Here is an 18,867-nt window from a genome sequence, read left to right on the forward strand (position 1 = left end):
TTTTACTTGTAAAAAAAAAATACAAACAACCCACCAACAGTAAAACCCACCACCCACACAACCAACCCCCCAAATAAAATACTAACTAAAAAAACCTCAGCTCCCTATTGCCCCGAAAATTTCATTTGGATGGGCATTGCCATTAAAAGGGCATTTAGCTCTATGGCAGCCCAAAGTCCTAACCTAAAAAATAAACCCACCCAATACACCCTTAAAAAAACTAACACTAACCCCCTGAAGATCGACTTACTGTTCTGAAGACCGGACATCCATCCTCAAGGAAGCAGCAGAAGTCTTTATCCAACTGGGCCAAAGTCCTCAACGAAGCCGGGAGAAGTCTTCATCCAAGCCGGGCCAAGTGGTCCTCCAGACGGGCAGAAGTCTTCATCCAGACGGCATCTTCTATCTTCATCCATCCAACGCGGAGCGGGTCCATCTTCAAGACATCCGACGTGGAGCATCCTCTTCATCCGGAGTCTTCTTACTGAATGAAGGTTCCTTTAAATGACGTCATCCAAGATGGCGTCCCTTAGATTCCGATTGGCTGATAGAATTCTTTCAGCCAATAGGAATTAAGGTAGAAAAAATTCTATTGGCTGATGCAATCCTATTGGCTGATCCAATCAGCCAATAGTATTGAGCTCGCATTCTATTGGCTGATTGGAACAGCCAATAGGATTGAACTTCAATCCTATTAGCTGATTGCATCAGCCAATAGGATTTTTTCTACCTTAATTCCGATTGGCTGATAGAATTCTATAAACCAATCAGAATCTAAGGGACGCCATCTTGGATGACGTCATTTAAAGGAACCTTCATTCAGTAAGAAGATTACGGATGAAGAGGATGCTCCGCGTTGGATGTCTTGAAGATGGAGCCGCTCCACGTCGGATGGATGAAGATAGAAGATGCCGTCTGGATGAAGACTTCTGCCCGTCTGGAGGACCACTTCGCCCGGCTTGGATGAAGACTTCTCCTGGCTTTGTTGAGGACTTCGGCCTGGTTGGATGAAGACTTCTGCCGTTTCCTTGAGAACAGTAAGTCGATCTTCAGGTGGTTAGTGTTAGGTATTTTTAAGGGTGTATTGGGTGGGTTTATTTTTTAGGTTAGGGCTTTGGGCTGCAATAGAGCTAAATGCCCTTTTAATGGCAATGCCCATCCAAATGCCCTTTTCAGGGCAATGGGGAGCTTAGGTTTTTTTAGTTAGTATTTTATTTGGGGATTTGGTTGTGTGGGTGGTGGGTTTTACTGTTGGGGGGTTGTTTGTATTTTTTTTTTACAGGTAAAAGAGCTGATTACTTTGGGGCAATGCCCCGCAAAAGGCCCTTTTAAGGGCTATTGAAAGTTTAGTTTAGGCTAGGTTTTTTTTATTTGGGGTGGGCTTTTTTTTATTTCGATAGGGCTATTAGATTAGGTGTAATTAGTTTAAAGATCTGTAATTTGTTTTTATTTTCTGTAATGTAGTGTTTGCTTGTTTTTGTAATTTAGCTAATTTAATTTAATTTATTTAATTGTAGTGTAGTGTTAGGTGTTATTGTAACTTAGGTTAGGTTTTATTTTACAGGTCAATTTGTATTTATTTTAGCTAGGTAGTTATTAAATAGTTAATAACTATTTAATAACTATTCTACCTAGTTAAAATAAATACAAATTTGCCTTTAAATTAAAAATAAACCCTAAGCTAGTTACAATGTACAATTAGTTATATTGTAGCTAGCTTAGGGTTTATTTTATGGGTAAGTATTTAGTTTTAAATAGAAATAATGTAGTAAATGATAGCAATTTTATTTAGATTTATTTTAATTATATTTAAGTTAGGGGGTGTTAGGGTTAGGGTTAGACTTAGGTTTAGGGGTTAATAAATCTAATATAGTGGCGGCGACGTTGGGGTCGGCAGATTAGGGGTTAATTAGTGTAGGTAGGTCGCGGCGACATTGGGGGCAGCAGATTAGGGGTTAATAAATATAATGTAGGTGTCGGCGATGTTGGGGCAGCAGATTAGGAGTTAATAAGTATAATGTAGGTGGTGGCGATGTTCGGAGCGGCAGATTAGGGGTTAATAAGTATAATGTAGTTGTTGGTGATGTCGGGGGCAGCAGATTAGGGGTTAATAAGTGTAAGATTAAGGGTGTTTAGTCTCGGGCTTCATGTTAGGGTGTTAGGTGTAAACATAACTTTAGTTTTCCCATAGGAATCAATGAGGCTGCATTACTGAGATTTACACTGCTTTTTGGCAGGTGTTAGACTTTTTCTCAGCCGGCTCTCCCCATTGATGTCTATGGGGAAATCGTGCACGAGCACATACGACCAGCTCACCGCTGACTTAAGCAGCGCTGGTATTGAAGTGCGGTATGGAGCACAATTTTGCTCTACGCTCACTTCTTGCCTTTTAACGCCGAGTTTGTAAAAACCTGTAATACCAGCGCTGCAGGTAAGTGAGCAGTGAGAAAAAAACTCGTAATCTGGCCATTTATTTTTAAAATGGCATCTATTACATACCCACATTTTTATCTTTTTAATATTATTTTGAAAACACATACAATAGATCTTTAAAGTCTACAAACAACCAGAAAGTATAATATCCTGACTGCCATGCAGGGCCATCTTTAACACCGGGCAAAAGGGGCAGCTGCCCAGGGTCCAGTCTTTGTTGTGGGGTCTAAGAGTCCTAAAAAAATGTGACCTGGGGGGGGCATAAGCAGTCAGTCCTAATACTGTCACAGTCAAAAGTTCTCTGCTTATATTTATTTGTGAGAAACTGTGCCAGACCGTGCCAGTGTCAAGTGACATGCCAAGCTAGTGCCATGTGCTGTTTTAGGTGTGCACTGTGCAGCACTGAATGCTAAGCCCTAACTCGGCATCCAGCCAATCCCACTGCATCAGAAAAGGTCTTGCTGGGGTTCCTACTGTTACCAGGTAACTGCTCTGGTGGTGGGGATTGTTTCTGGGTAGGGCTGACTGTAGGCGCATGCAGCAGAAAGCTGGAGCGGCAGACACGTGAGGATTTGAGCATCTGTGCAGCTGCAGACACTGCTCTCTTCAGTCTTGAGGCTGTGTGACTCATCTCACACTGTATCCCTGCAGCCTTGTGCAAAGATAGGAACATAGAGAGGCACCTGTGTGTATCAGTAATAAACAGAATCAAATAAGAAAAAAGGCCCCTGCGTCAGGGTACTCACATTTCTTAAAAGCACTCAGACATTGCTATTAGGCGCAGGCTGGGTATTTGTACAGCAACCCAGCTTACTGTTCTGACGAATACAGACACTCAGGGTAACAGGAGCCCAGGGAACACAGGAACAAACAATTGCTGAAATTTCAACAGCTTAATACTTCCAATGGAAGTGATTGGTAATAAGCAGGCAGTGGAGGTTCCAGTTTAAAAGTTCATCAACCAATTTATTAAAAAATCAAATTAAAGAACATATTAAGAACAGGAACCAAATAGGCAGGGTGTAGTGGCAGACCCCCCTAATAAAATGCTACGCGTTTCATCAGGCATACAAATGAGGCTACAGGTAGCCTTTAAATACACATGCTTTACCAATCAGAGAGAACAAAGAACACACCTGGGCACCTCCCTCACAGAGGAGTTGTCCCATCAGATTAACCCTTTGTTTGGAGCACATATTTTCATCCATAGTAATAAATTGAATCCTTCAGCTATATGCACAGGGGGCAATGTCATACATAATGTATAGGGTATTATCTTAAAAAAAAAACCTTATATTCGAATTTGATTTAAAGACCTAGATATATTTTGATCCCTATCTTTCTAGTTATATGTATCAAAAATAAACTGCAAAAAGTCAGATGTGCAATACATATTTCCATACCTTAATCAAAATGCTCTTTTAGAGGATGAATGTGTGGATCTTCTTATCGATTAGGATTCATGAGTGTAGTGTTTACATCCGGTATCGTGGTTAGGGAGGGGGCGTGACTGAAAAGAAATTGTGTGACCATGATTAGGATTCATAAGTGCAGTGTCTTGTTTGTGGATCAACACGCTAATACAGCGTGTTTACATCCGGTATTGTAATTAAGGAGGGGGCGTGGCTATAAAAAATTTTGTGTGACAGCGCAACAATGATTCACAGGTTACGTCACTATATATCATATTGATTGGATGTGCTAAATAAATGAGTAAAACATTCCCAGATTGTGTTTATATACAATTGTGTAACATGTTGATTTAAAGGGACAGTGTTAATAAACAATCCTCAATGTAAAGTGCAAAACAGTGTGGTGTGAGATAGTATTCAATGGGCTAGCAGGTGTATATAGATATAATTCATATCCTAACACTATGAGACCAAACTGTGGTAGATACAAGTGAACAGTAAAATATAATATGTACTGGGCTAACTGGTGTCTATACATATAAGATATAATAATATAATATAATACCATTATAATGCCAACCTGTAGTAAGAGTTGTCATATATAAAAAATGTAAATAAGATCAAATCTTCCTTTAAACCTAATGCGATAGTGAAAAATCATATGTAAATGCTATGATAAAAACTCGAACTGCATAATGTAAAATCAGATATAAATGTACCCTCAAACAATCTATCAACGTTATCAACATAGGTGATAATAAGAACAAATAAATAAATAATGATTATAAACATGGATGAATCCAAAACTCACATACACCATCCATATGTCACCTAATCGGACATATAGAGGTGTAAAATGTATTGAAAAACTGTATTCAAGGTGTCAAAAGATATAGCATGTGTGTCTAGATTCATGCACACCTTATAAATAATAAGCAGATCGCCCAAAAAGCACACAGCAAGGAACATATTTAGGATCAAAATGACAGGGATTCAAATATGCGCAACCAAACTCCAGTTTACAGTCAATCAAGAAAAAAACACTCTATCAAAATGCTGCCGAATCTATCACTTCATTAAGACCCATGGGATAAAGGGATTATAATTTATATATCCAATAAGTTTCCCTTTGCCTTAATTTAGTAAACCTATTATATTTATGTGATGGTAGGATATATTCTATAGGGGATATGTGAGAGCTGCACAGTTCTCCCAGGTGTGTCTGTACATAATGTCTAGGGACACTATGGAGAAGGGATTTTTTTCTTGATATTCCACAAATGTTCGCTCCATCTGGTACGAACTTTGCGTGTTGTACGGCCTAAATACTGCAGGCCACATTTGCAGGACAATACATAAATGACAAAGGATGTATTGCAAGTGATACGACCCTTTATCCTGAAAACTTCTGTAGTATTGACAGTTATAGTTCTCGATCTGTGTGTAATGAATTTGCAGACAAACAAATAGATATGGGGTGGCGCTAACAAAGCTTAGAGAATATTATAAGGATAAAGTGGTAAGTGCGGCTCGCTTGAGAAGGAAATCTACTCTAAGTGCTCTATGTACTAAGCAGTCAGCGAGCTACCTGCAACAAATCTCGCGTCAAAACTCGCAAACTGATATGTACAAAGCCGTCAATTATGTTAAAACTCGCATCTTTAAAATTGCGAGCGTACTTATCCGCCAAACCTCGCTACCTCTCCATTTTTTACTGTAATTAGACACATTTGACCACCAACTCGCCAAAAACGAATGTACTAAAAAATCTATTTGTCCGCTCGCGTCAATCTCCGCCCCCACCTCGTTATTTTTGCCTCGCCACCTTTTAGGTGGTGGGCAAGGTACAAAACAATAGGAAAGTCACTCTAGACGCCAGTCTAGACATATATAAAAGGCAGTAATATCAGCATTGTACTTACATTGTTCATTTCAGCAGCTATGGAGAGAATTCTGATTTTGTTTATTCTCCGTGTGATGCAAATGCAGGCTAGAAGACAGAATACTGGAAATGTAGCTAATCGTATCGTTAGAAGAAGGAGAGTTCGTGTCCCCCGTGTGTTCCTTCCACGGGTTGGTTTGCACGGCCTTTCTGACCGAGAGATCATACAAAGATTCCGGCTTGATCGTGAATCGATATTACACCTGTATCGAGAGATTGAAGATCATTTGGAGCCGATGACTGCTCGTTCACAAGCTATTCCGGGACTTCTGAAACTATTAGCTGCATTGCATTTTTTTGCAACAGGCTCCTTTCAGGCAGTTTCTAGCGTCATTATTGGAATGAGTCAATCTGCTTTTTCACGCCACTTATCCAAAGTAATAGGGGCTATGATGGTTATTTTTCATCAATATGTTTGTTTGCCATCTATCCCTGAAGAATGGCAATCTATCAAGTAAAATTTCTATAGGATGGCTGGGATGCCCAATGTCCTAGGTGCCATAGACTGTACCCATGTTGCTGTAAGACCACTTCAAGCTCGTGAGGAGATCTATAGGAATAGAAAGCATTTCCATTCCTTGAATGTCCAGATGGTCTGTGACCCCAACATGAGGATTATCAGTGTCCATTCTAACTTTCCTGGCTCCTGTCATGATTCTTACATCTTAAGGCAGACTGGGTTTTACCGGAAGTTCGAGGACGGAAATATGCCTGAAGGATGGCTTCTAGGTAAGCATAACTGGCGTCTAATATGTCTCTCATTTCAATGTACAAAAATTGCGCCCAATTTGTCGACTGTAATCTGTATAGTTTAAATTTGTATTGTATAGTTCTGAATCTTTATAATTATTCTTATATTAATATTTATATTTATTATATCTTCTATTAGGAGATGGAGGGTACTCATGTACAGAATGACTGTTGACTCCCTATAACAACCCACAGACCAGAAGTCAAGTACGTTTCAATTAAGCTCACGGATCTACCAGGGGGATTATTGAGAGGACTTTCGGTCTTTTGAAAATGCGGTTTCAATGTCTTGATCGTTCTGGTGGTGCTATGCAGTATGCACCAGAGAAAGTTGCAAAAATTATATTGGTTTGCTGCATACTGCACAATATAGCAATTAAAAGAGGCTGTCCATTAGAAGATGAAGATCCAATAGATGCTGATGATTTACCAGAAGAAATATGTGTAGAACAAGCTAATAGGCGTGGAAATGCAACAAGGGACATGGCTTTAGAACAATATTTTGAAGATTAAAGTTTCAGTTGATCAATAAAAAACTTTCTTTATTAACTTGTCTCCATTTTTTTTTTTAAGAATTAAGGTTATTAAAAATCACTCATGATAAACAGTTAAATACATAACAGTTGTTGCTCTTCAATTATCAAAGGTTTCAAATAAATAAAGTTTATGATCAAAGTTATTACAGACAATATATTATAGGTAATACATTGTCTTTGTGACATCACACTAGTGTCTACAGCTGCTCCAGACAATTCAACTGAAAGTTAAGTACATCAGCTTAGTCGCGGCGAGCGAGGCGTCAAATTTATCAATATTCCGCCACTGCTCGCGGCGGGCTAGACGCGTCTATTTATTGTGGGATTATTAGTACATAGCAACAGCGGACACCATTTCGCCCGCGGCGAGTAACGGCGAGTTTAGCCGCGTCTAAAATGACGGATGAATTGACGGCTTAGTACATGGAGCCCTAAGTAACCAGTGTAAACAAGCAACAAATGTTGCCAATCCAGTGATGTGCATCTAAAATAAGGGGAGTAGTTATCTAAGAACTATTATGAATACTGTGTGAGGAAATCCATATTACAGTAATTTGTGGGGAAATAATTGATACGTGAAAAAGTAAATGTATCAAAATTGTTGTGATAAGATAAATTGATATCGGTAGATGTAGTGAATGTATGTGACACTAATATGTAAAAAATTGAAAATAAAATTGATGGCGATACTTCAGTTAAAAATATTTATATAGGCAAATAGAAATAATATACAAAAAACGAATAAGATGCCGGCATCAAGTAAAGTTAATTAGAACATAGTTTTACAATTGTTTAAGCAAAGCTTAACATAACACATCAAAATAGATAAAGTATGGGGATAAAAACATCAAATTGATGATAAAGTGCTAAAGTTTATAATGCATATTCCAGCAAATGTCCATAACTGTGCTAACAGTAATAGCCACGGGTAAAATATTTAGGCTCCGTGTGAGTGTTTACAATGTTACCGTGACTCCAGATGCAAACGGCCTCAGCGGGCAGGAGTATCTCTCTGGCGTTTAACGGACCCAAATTGAGCGGCTATGATGTAACGGTTATTGAAACGAAAAGGCAGTTTCCGATGTTGCAGATATGACAGGTAGATACTGGGACCAAGGTATTTGCTGGCAGCGTTTAATACAAGTTCTGGCTGTACCTCTAGGTCCTACTAGCTGTTCCGGTGTTGAAGGTCAGGTTCCAAAAAACAGATGCGGATTGTATGTAATCCGAAGTTGGAAATATTCAATTTCAAATGTTTTTAGACAAGTATTTTAAGTGAATAGATCCTGGGTAAGGGATTACGCATATGAAGACCACTTTAAGAAATTTAAGTGGCTCGATGCACCTTACCTACTATTAAAGTATTGTACAAGTGTCAGGTAGGAATGAGCAAATCTACGCGTTTCAGCCCTGTAGGCCTTTATCAAGAATTTAATAAATTTGCACATAGAGCATCTGGAATGTCCACATCTATAAATACCTGGAGATGTATGCTATTTTAGTTGCTTTACCCCAGATTTTGTCAACATCACTATCTTACTGGGCGCCAGTTTTTGCTTGAGAGTGGGAGCTCTCCTATAGGTCAATAAAGGTTTAGAGTCTAGAATTTGTTGGAGTATGGGATCTTTCTGAAGTAAATACCAATGTTTCTGCAGTGTCTTTTTAATCGCTCTATGGTTAGAGTTATATTTGGTAATAAAATGTGGTTGTGATATAATCTCCAACTTCATTGTTTATTTTATTTTTGTTGGATTTACATTGAAGTAGATCAGTTCTATTCAAGTCTCTAGCTCTTTTTTGGCTATTCTCTATCAGAGAGAGAGGATATCCCTTTGCTAGAAATCTTTCAACTAGGGGGATTGGGCATCATATGTGTCCAAGGTGTTGCCATTTCTCCTAATCCTATTGAACTGACTGTACGGTATATTCATCTTCCAATTTTTAAGATGAAAGCTATGCTCCTTCCTAAAACATTGTGAAATAGTGTAAAAAAACCACAAGATAAAAGAGACTTTTCCCAAGTCCCCCATCTCTTTACAGAAACATCATATATTGCACATCAGGGGTAAGCCAAATGATCACCCCAGTGCTCACTGAAAAACAAAGGGTTAATGGATAAGTTGCAGAGAAACTTTAAGCTTCTATAAAGGCAGAATCTTTGCATATAAATTACAAGTACAAAACTGGTAACAGTTGCACAAAGCTGTAAAGCTCAGAAGAACCAGAAGAAATAGCAGACTTCTATAGCTTCAGGTCATAAAAGCAAAGAGGCAGAACTCCAAAGACACTTAACTCCTGATGAAGAAAGTCTCTAGAGAGGCAGAACTGTTAATCAGGAGCAGCAGTTATGCTGGTAGAACATCCCAGTGAGCTTTATGACCCTGCAGGTAATAGCAGAGGAAGATACAACTGAAACACTGACAAACTGCTCTGGTTTCATGTAGCTGCTAAAGGGATGAAAGTGTAAGTCCCAAACCTGTGGAGCAAAACTCAGCTCTGATCTACCTAAGCCAGACCACAGAACTGGTACCGCTGAAAGGTTGTTGCCTTATACAAGATAGGAATCTGAAAAGGTTAAAAGGCTGTGCAACCAAAATTATTGCAGCATTACTGAATACACAGGTATGCAGATAATGTCATTGTTATGACACAGGTGTACAGACTTAACTTTGTGCAAGAAATTCTGGTATGCAGATGTGATTTGAAAGGCACTGATTTTTTGCAGCATACACCAGTATACAGAATTTTGTTTTAAAGGCACACATTTATCTGTAGCATTCTCAGACATACAGACTTGATCATAAAGGTGCAGGTGATTTGTAGACTCTGCTACAGAGCTGACACTCCAGAATTCAGAAAGCAAGTAGCTTAAGGGGCTAATCAGAACAGCCAAGGAATAATACTAAAGCCATAAATTCACAGTCCTATGGAGCATGGTCAGCAGTTTCTAACTTGCAGCAAGGCACATGTAATTGTGCTGGTAGCCATGATGACTCATTCTTTACTAGTTTGCAAACAAAGGACTGACTCATTAATTCAAAGACGGAAACAAAAAGTTGAAGCTCTTCAGTGATACCCGGCAAGTGCACAGACATCTATTCACAAATCCCTTCTGCACATTTTAGGATCATTCCTAACATCATCTTAATTCTCACTGGCAGAATACATCTTGTAGACCACAGTTATATTTACTAAATCTGAGCATTTAGTAAAGTTTAAATGAAGTAATAATCACTCTGGTCCAGTGATTTATTAGCTCAGAGTTACAAATATGAAGATTGCTTCCAGTGTGAAAAACCAATAGTATTTGTAGAGACCACCCTGAGGAAGTACTCTTGTAATTAAAAGTATGTTAAGAGTAGAGATGTCGCGAACATAAAATTTTCCGTTCGCGAACGGCGAACGCGAATTTCCGCAAATGTTTGCGAACGGGCGAACCGCCATAGACTTCAATAGGCAGGCGAATTTTAAAACCCACAGGGACTCTTTCTGGCCACAATAGTGATGGAAAAGTTGTTTCAAGGGGACTAACACCTGGACTGTGGCATGCCGAGGGGGATCCATGGCAAAACTCCCATGGAAAATTACATAGCTGATGCAGAGTCTGTTTTTAATCCATAAAGGGCATAAATCACCTAACATTCCTAAATTGTTTGGAATAACGTGCTTTAAAACATCAGGTATGATGTTGTATCGATCAGGTAGTGTAAGGGTTACGCCCGCTTCACAGTGACAGACCAAACTCCCCGTTTAACGCACCGCAAACAACTGCAAACAGTCCATTTGCACAACCGCAAACTCCCCATTTGCACAAGGTTGGATACCAAGGTAGCCATGTCCCGTTCCTTGTCCTCACTGATGTCATTGAAGGTCTCTTCCTCCACCCAGCCACGTACAACACCAAGGGTCCCCGAAAGGTGACAACAAGCCCCCTGGGTCGCCTGCTGTGTTTGGTCTTCCACCTCCTCAAAGCCACCTTCCTCCTCTGACTCCTCTTCTTCAGACTCCTCTCTCTGCGTTGCCTCTCTCTGCATTATTATAAGGTGTGTTAAGTAGTACTATTCCTATCAGTTTAATCCCTGTTACGTCCCCTATCAGGGGACGTGTATATGGCATCGATTTTAGGAACCGGGAGATGGAAAAGATGCTTGGTCGGTCCTCCTACTTCAAATTTGGGGCACTGCGCGTGCAATCTAATGTGCCACCAGATAGGAGTGGTGTGTTAAATAGTACTATTATTATCAGTTTAATCCCTGTTACGTCCCCTATCAGGGGACGTGTATATGGCATCGATTTTAGGAACCGGGAGATGGAAAAAGATGCTTGGTCGGTCCTCCTACTTCAAATTTGGGGCACTGCACGTGCAATCTAATGTGCCACCAGATAGGAGTGGTGTGTTAAGTAGTACTATTCCTATCAATTTAATCCCTGTTATGTGCCTTTTTTTTTGGTTTGGTTTTTGAAGCCACAGTGCAGCACCAGAGGCCAGAAAAATTAGGCATGTAAACATGCCTGAAAAATTAGGTATTGTTGCAGCCGCTGCTGTAGCAGCAGCCAGAAAGATTGATGTTTGTTTCCCAGGCAGAAAGTGCCCTAAAACATTGTGCCTTGAACCCTAGTTGTTGGCGGATAAGTCACGCAAGTCATCCGGCATTCAGAGATAAAATACAGCAGCGTGTGGACCATTTTTAGCCCAAGGCAGCTCATCTCATCAGGCCTTTTTTACTCGAATGTATCGCCCACTGTCAGTCTCTTCGGGATCCATCCCTCATTCATCTTAATAAAGGTGAGGTAATCTAGACTTTTTTGACCTAGGCGACTTCTCTTCTTAGTGACAATACCTCCTGCTGCACTGAAGGTCCTTTCTGACAGGACACTTGAAGCGGGCAGGCCAGAAGTTCTATCGCGAATTGGGTTAGCTCAGGCCACAGGTCAAGCCTGCACACCCAGTAGTCAAGGGGTTCATCGCTCCTCAGAGTGTCGATATCTGCAGTTATGGCGAGGTAGTCTGCTACCTGTCGATCGAGTCGTTCTCTGAGGGTGGACCCCGAAGGGCTGTGGCGATGCATAGGACTTAAAAAGCTCCGCATATCCTCCATCAACAAAACGTCTGTAAAGCGTCCTGTCCTTGCCGGCATGGTCGTGGGAGGAGGAGGATTACTTTCACCTCTTCCCCTGTTAGATTCCCGTTGTGCTGTGACATCACCCTTATACGCTGTGTAAAGCATACTTTTTAATTTATTTTGGAACTGCTGTATCCTTTCCGACTTGCGGTAATTCGGTAACATTTCAGGCACTTTCTGCTCATACAGGGGGTCTAGTAGCGTGGACACCCAGTACAGGTCGTTCTCCTTCAGCCTTTTTATACGAGGGTCTCTCAACAGGCACAACAGCATGAAAGACCCCATTTGCACAAGGTTGAATGCCGAGCTACTCATGTCCCGTTCCTCATCGTCAGTGATCTCACTGACGTTATGTTCTTCCCCCCAGCCACGTACAACACCACGGGTACCAGATAGGTGACAACGAGCACCCTGGGATGCCTGTTGTGGTTGATCTTCCTCCTCCTCCTCAAAGCCACATTCCTCCTCTGACTCTTCTTCCTCACAATCAGGGATAGGCACGAGCCAAGGCTGTTGCGGACATTTTCTAAAGTAAAGACTTTAGTGAAGGACACCAAGGTACATTTACAATTAAAACTATTATTTTATAGTGCTGAATTTTATTATACAGATGCAGAAGATACACATCCAGTATTTCACTCAGGCTTTATTTATTCCATAACTTATCACCCAATATTGCTAGCAGTCTCTTGACAAGCCACTAATTTTATTCACACTAAATATTTTCCCTTTCCTATTATTTAATAAGAAAAAAAATATATACTAAGGTTATGATTCACAACCTTACTATATCTTTTCTTTCTATTTAAATACTACTTATAATAAACCTTAGATGCTGGTTAAAGTGCTTTACCTTTGCATATAAAGCTCCAGGGACACAGTGGCAGCTTGCTTCTTGAATCTTCCCAGTCATTTTCTGGTACTAAGCAGCATCATGTGTGAGTGGCCCCAGCCCTGCAAAACGTGGCGCCGCATGTGTTAAGGAGGAGTCAGGACCAGTATTCTCCTCCCTCCCCACAGCAAAATGGGCGGCGGACACTGCAAGGGCCAGTCACGGACACCAGTGTCCGTGTACTGACACCTTGCCTATCCCTGCTCACAATCCTCTTCCAGCGTTGCCGCAGGTCCAGCAAGCTATGCTGATAAGGCTGTTTCTGGTTGTGATGGTGACCACAACTCTTCCTCTTCACGCTCATCTACGGCCTGATCCAGCACTCTTCGCAGGGCATGCTCTAGGAAAAAAACAAATGGTATGATGTCGCTGATGGTGCCTTCGGTGCGACTGACTAGGTTTGTCACCTCCTCAAAAGGATGCATGAGCCTACAGGCATTGCGCATGAGCATCCAGTAACGTGGCAAAAAAATTCCCAGCTTCGCAGAGGCTGTCCTAGCCCCCCGGTCATACAAATAGTCGTTAACGGCTTTTTCTTGTTGGAGCAGGCAGTCAAACATTAGGAGTGTTGAATTCCAACTCGTCTCCTCCTCCTCTCTGTCTCCCCATCTGAACTTTCGCCATGTTCTTCTTCTCTTCTAGCGGGCACCCACATGACATCCACGGACGCATCGTCATCACCAACTGCTTCACTTGTATCTGACAACTCAGCAAAGGAAGCAGCAGCGGGTACAACATCATCATCATCATCACACCGTACGCCCATGTGTGTAATGCTGCTTGACTGAGACATATCCCTGTTATCTACATCCTCTGGCAATAATGGTTGCGCATCCCTATCACTCATTTCTTCCAACTGATGTGTAAATAACTCCTCTGACAGATCAAGTGAAGCGGCTGTTGTGCTAGTGTTGGTGGTGGCGGCAGGCGGGCGAGTGGTAACTTGAGAGGTGCCCGAAGCTAAGCTGGAGGAGGATGGTGCGTCAAGGATCCGAGCGGAAGCTGTAGAAGATTGGGTGTCCTGTGTTAGCCAGTCAACTACGTCCTCAGAACTTTTAGAGTTCAGGGTACATGGCCTCTGAACACTGGGCATTATTCTAGGGCCAAAGGGAATCACCGCACCACGACCACGACTGCCCCTGCGGGTTGGCCTGCCTCTGCCTGTCATTTTTTTTTCGATTAGTTGTACTATGCGTGCAAGCTACTGTGACAACAGATATGAGTGGCAATATGCACTGGCAGAAGTTGGCAGAGTAGACGCTGTAGGCCTGACACACACGCTTGCAGACAACTAACTGCTATTCAATCTATTACAGTCAAAATTGGATTATTTTTTTTTTAAATGTACACTTCTGTTACACCAGATATGAGTTGCACTGGTGTGACACTTTGCCCTGGCAGGCCCTGAAACGCACACGTGTGAAGAAACTGACTGCTATTATTTCACAGTCAAATTTCTAGTTTTTTTTTTTAATGTACACTACTGTTACAGCAGATATGAGTTGCACTGGTGTGACACTGTGCCCTGGCAGGCCCTGAAACGCACACGCGTGAAGGAAACTGACTGCTATTATTTCACAGTCAAATTTCTATTTTTTTTTTTTTAATGTACACTACTGTTACACCAGATATGAGTTGCACTGGTGTGACACTGTGCCCTGGCAGGCCCTGAAACGCACACGTGTGAAGGAAACTGACTGCTATTATTTCACAGTCAAATTTCTAGTTTTTTTTTTTAATGTACACTACTGTTACACCAGATATGAGTTGCACTGGTATGACACTGTGCCCTGGCAGGCCCTGAAACGCACACGCGTGAAGGAAACTGACTGCCATTATTTCACAGTCAAATTTCTATTTTTTTTTTAATGTACACTACTGTTACACCAGATATGAGTTGCACTGGTATGACACTGTGCCCTGGCAGGCCCTGAAACACACACGCATGAAGGAAACTGACTGCTATTATTTCACAGTCAAATTTCTAGTTTTTTTTTGTTTTGTTTTAAACAGATTTTATTGAGATTCAAAATAGCATACAGTAAGAGGAAGTTACAGAAGAAGCCAAAAAAAAAAAAACATTACAAGTAATTCACAATTTACATCAAAGCTCAGTACTTGCATGAATAGGACACGAATGTACAGTAACTTCAAAACATGCGTATAAACTTCTATTCATAATATCATATTTAGTCCAATAGTAATCTCAAGTGACAAAATAAATATATATAATATTCACTGCTGGAAACCTGGTTTGTCAACTATGAACCCTAAACTGGAACATATCAACCAGGTTGCCCCAACTGGTCACGTTTTTTCCTTTTTTTTTTCCTTTTCCTTTCCTTTTCCTTAGTTTTTTGTTGTTGGAGGATAAGGGTGGGAGTGGGGAGAAGGTGAGAGGGAAAGGGAGTCAGCTAGTGGGAGGGGGGGAAGGAAGGGAAGAGAGAGAAACGAGAGGGAAGAAAAAAAAAATTAAAAATAAAAAAATAATTATGTTCAGCAGTTTATATTCTATAGAGTTATTGGATTTTGATCCAGTCTTCCCAGATCGCCCAATAATCCTCCATCCGCTCCAAAGCATTGTATGCAAATTTTTCCATCTTAGCCAAGTATTGTACCACCTCACATACAGTGGTAATAGTGGGCGGGTCAATTTTTTTCCATGCCCTGGCGATGCATAGCTTTGTGGCCGCCAAAATATAGATTACTAGCTGTTTACTGCATTTAGTCAGTTGTTTGTCGAATATGTGAAAAAGAGCCTGACTAGGAGCCAGCTGTATATTTATATTCATAGAGTGCAGGAGAGTCTCAACATCTCTCCATAGATCGAAGATCTTGGGGCAGGACCACCACACATGAGAGTCTGATCCCTCACCGCCACATAGCCTCCAACATCTCGATGAAGTCGATGGAAACATTTTGGACAGCCTGGTGGGCACCCTATACCACCTAAGAATGAGCTTCATGTAGCCCTCAAAGATGGTTGTGCAGTGGATCGTTTTTTTTGTTAAAGTAATGGCAATGCTCAGTTCTGCATCTGAGATTTTTAAGGACAATTCACTACACCATTGTTTGATTTGACTGGGGAGACCAACCGAGTGGTCTCGCAAAATGGCTTGGTAGTGGAACGTGAGAGGCTTATAGGTACCCAGCTCATTCGTCCATCTTTCCTCCCACTGGGAATGTGTCCTAAGTCCACTAGTTCCGAACTTCCAGGAATGCAGGAAACTGAGTATTCTAGAACATTCAAAGTGAAACCAGAGAGGTGGCCCTCTCAGAGAAACAAGGACTTGAGGGACTGTCAGTAGCCTGCCATTGGAGAATAGCTGTTCCACCGTGTCCAGGTCATGCTGGATCCAGTACTCGATATGAATGTCTGGACGGTCCCACATCAGACCCCGCAATTGATGTATTGGCGAGGGATGTGGGGCAATCTGTGAGTGATGTCTGAGTGTATGCCATATTTTGATGTTATGCTGTACGACTGGGTTGGTAAGTATATTTACCAATTGTTTGTAACTAGGAACCCACAGAAGACTGGGAAGGTCCAATCCCTCTGGCAGCTGGAGTCCTTCCAATCTGAACCATCCCGGCCTTTCGGCAGTAGGGCCCCAGGCCGTGATGTGTGAGAGTCGTGTGGCCTCATAATAAAGGTATATGCTGGGGAAAGCAACTCCGCCCCTTGCATACTCTCTCTGCATAATTTTATGGCTGATCCTCGGAGGTCCATGTGCTCAAACATACCTGCCAAAGATCTGGTGGATCTGTTGTAGGATGCCATGAGGGATGTTCAAGGGAATGCATCGAAAAAGGTACAGTGCCTTTGGGAGTAAGGACATCTTTACAGTGGCCACTCGTCCCATTCAGGAGACTTCTTTAAAGTCCCATCTATTTGCCAGGATCTTTAAGTCCTTAATCAAGGCATCAAAATTCAGCGATAAAATTTTATCCGTGTCCGCACTCAGATAGACACCCAGATGTTTAATTGCATCAGCGGACCAATGAAAATCATGGTTGTCCCTCAGCTGTAAAAGGTGTGCATTAGTAAGGTTAATCCCGTAGGCTTCGGTTTTGAATTTATTCACTTTATAATAACTTAGAGCACTGAAGCTGTCTAATGTAGTAAAAACCGCCGAAACTGAAGACGTAGGATTCGTAAGAAGGAGGGTCACATCGTCGGCATATAACAGGATTTTCTCGGAAGTAGTGCCCATTGGTAATCCTTCTATGGATGGTGTATCCCGAACCAGTTACGCCAACGGTTCCATAACCAAGGCAAAGAGCAGGGGCGACAATGGGCACCCCTGCCTGGTACCGTTTGAGATGACAAATGTCGGGGAACAGAAGCCCATTCCTCTCACCCTAGCTCTTGGGTTCGAGTATAGGGCCCTGATCATATTAATGGCCCGAAGTGGGAAGCCAAAAGCCCCTAGAGTTTTCCACATGTATTCCCACCTGACCCTGTCGAATGCTTTTACGGCATCTAGGGACAGGGCCAGGAGGGGAGTTCCCGAACGCCTCGCCTCCGCAAAAACCGAGACCAGGTGTCTAGTATTGTCAGGGCCCTGGCGACCCTTAACAAAGCCCACCTAATCAGTCGCTACCAGTGATGGAAGCAAAGATGCCAATATGTCGGCTATGAGTTTGGAGTACAACTTTATATCTATGTTTATCAACGAGATAGGGCGAAAGTTGCAGCAGTATGAGGGGTCTTTACCTGGTTTAGGGATGGTGACAATGGTCGCTTCAAGGTACTCTTTAAGTATCTCTTTTCCTCCACCGATTTCATTATACATCTGACATAGTACAGGCTTTAGCAGCACTTGTGTCTTTTTGTAGAATTGCCCCGGAAACCCGTCCGGGCCCGCCGCTTTTCCATTTTTCAATTGCTTAATCCCCAGACCTATTTCTAGCTCGTTGAATGGCTCAATTAATCTGTCCTTGTCTTCGTCAGACAACACAGGCAGATTAAGTTTTTCCAAAAATAAGGATATTTCGGAGGGTGTGGCTTTAACAGGAACTTCAGAGGCCTCAATGTTATAAAGCCTTTCATAGAAGTCCGCAAAAGCCTTCCCTATGTCATCCGGTGCATAGAGCTTCTGCCCGTTATGATTGATGTAGGGTATTCTAGAGGAAGCTGTCCTCTGTTTTAATTTGTTTGCCAACAAAGTGCCTGTCTTGTTACTTTTCGAGTACAAAATTTCTAGTTTTTTTTTTTTAATGTACACAACTGTTACACCAGATATGAGTTGCACTGGTGTGACACTGTGCCCTGGCAGGCCCTGAAATGCACATGTGTGAAGGAAACTGACTGCTATTATTTCACAGTCAAATGTCTAGTTTTTTTTTTAATGTACACTACTGTTACACCAGATATGAGTTGCACTGGTGTGACACTGTGCCCTGGCAGGCCCTGAAACGCACAGGTGTGAAGGAAACTGAGTGCTAATAATTCACAGTCAAATTTCTAGTTTGTTTTTAAATGTACACTACTGTTAAACCAGATATGAGTTGCACTGGTGTGACACTGTGCCCTGGCAGGCCCTGAAACGCACACGTGTGAAGGAAACTGACTGCTATTATTTCACAGTCAAATTTCTAGGTTTTTTTTTTAATGTACACTACTGTTACACCAGATATGAGTTGCACTGGTGTGACACTGTGCCCTGGCAGGCCCTGAAACTCACACACGAGAAGGAAACTGACTGCTATTATTTCACAGTCAAATTTCTATTTTTTTTTTTAATGTACACTACTGTTACACCAGTTATGAGTTGCA

The sequence above is a fragment of the Bombina bombina genome, chromosome 1 (genome assembly GCF_027579735.1).
Source record: "Bombina bombina isolate aBomBom1 chromosome 1, aBomBom1.pri, whole genome shotgun sequence".
NCBI classification, from domain to species: Eukaryota; Metazoa; Chordata; class Amphibia; order Anura; family Bombinatoridae; genus Bombina; species Bombina bombina.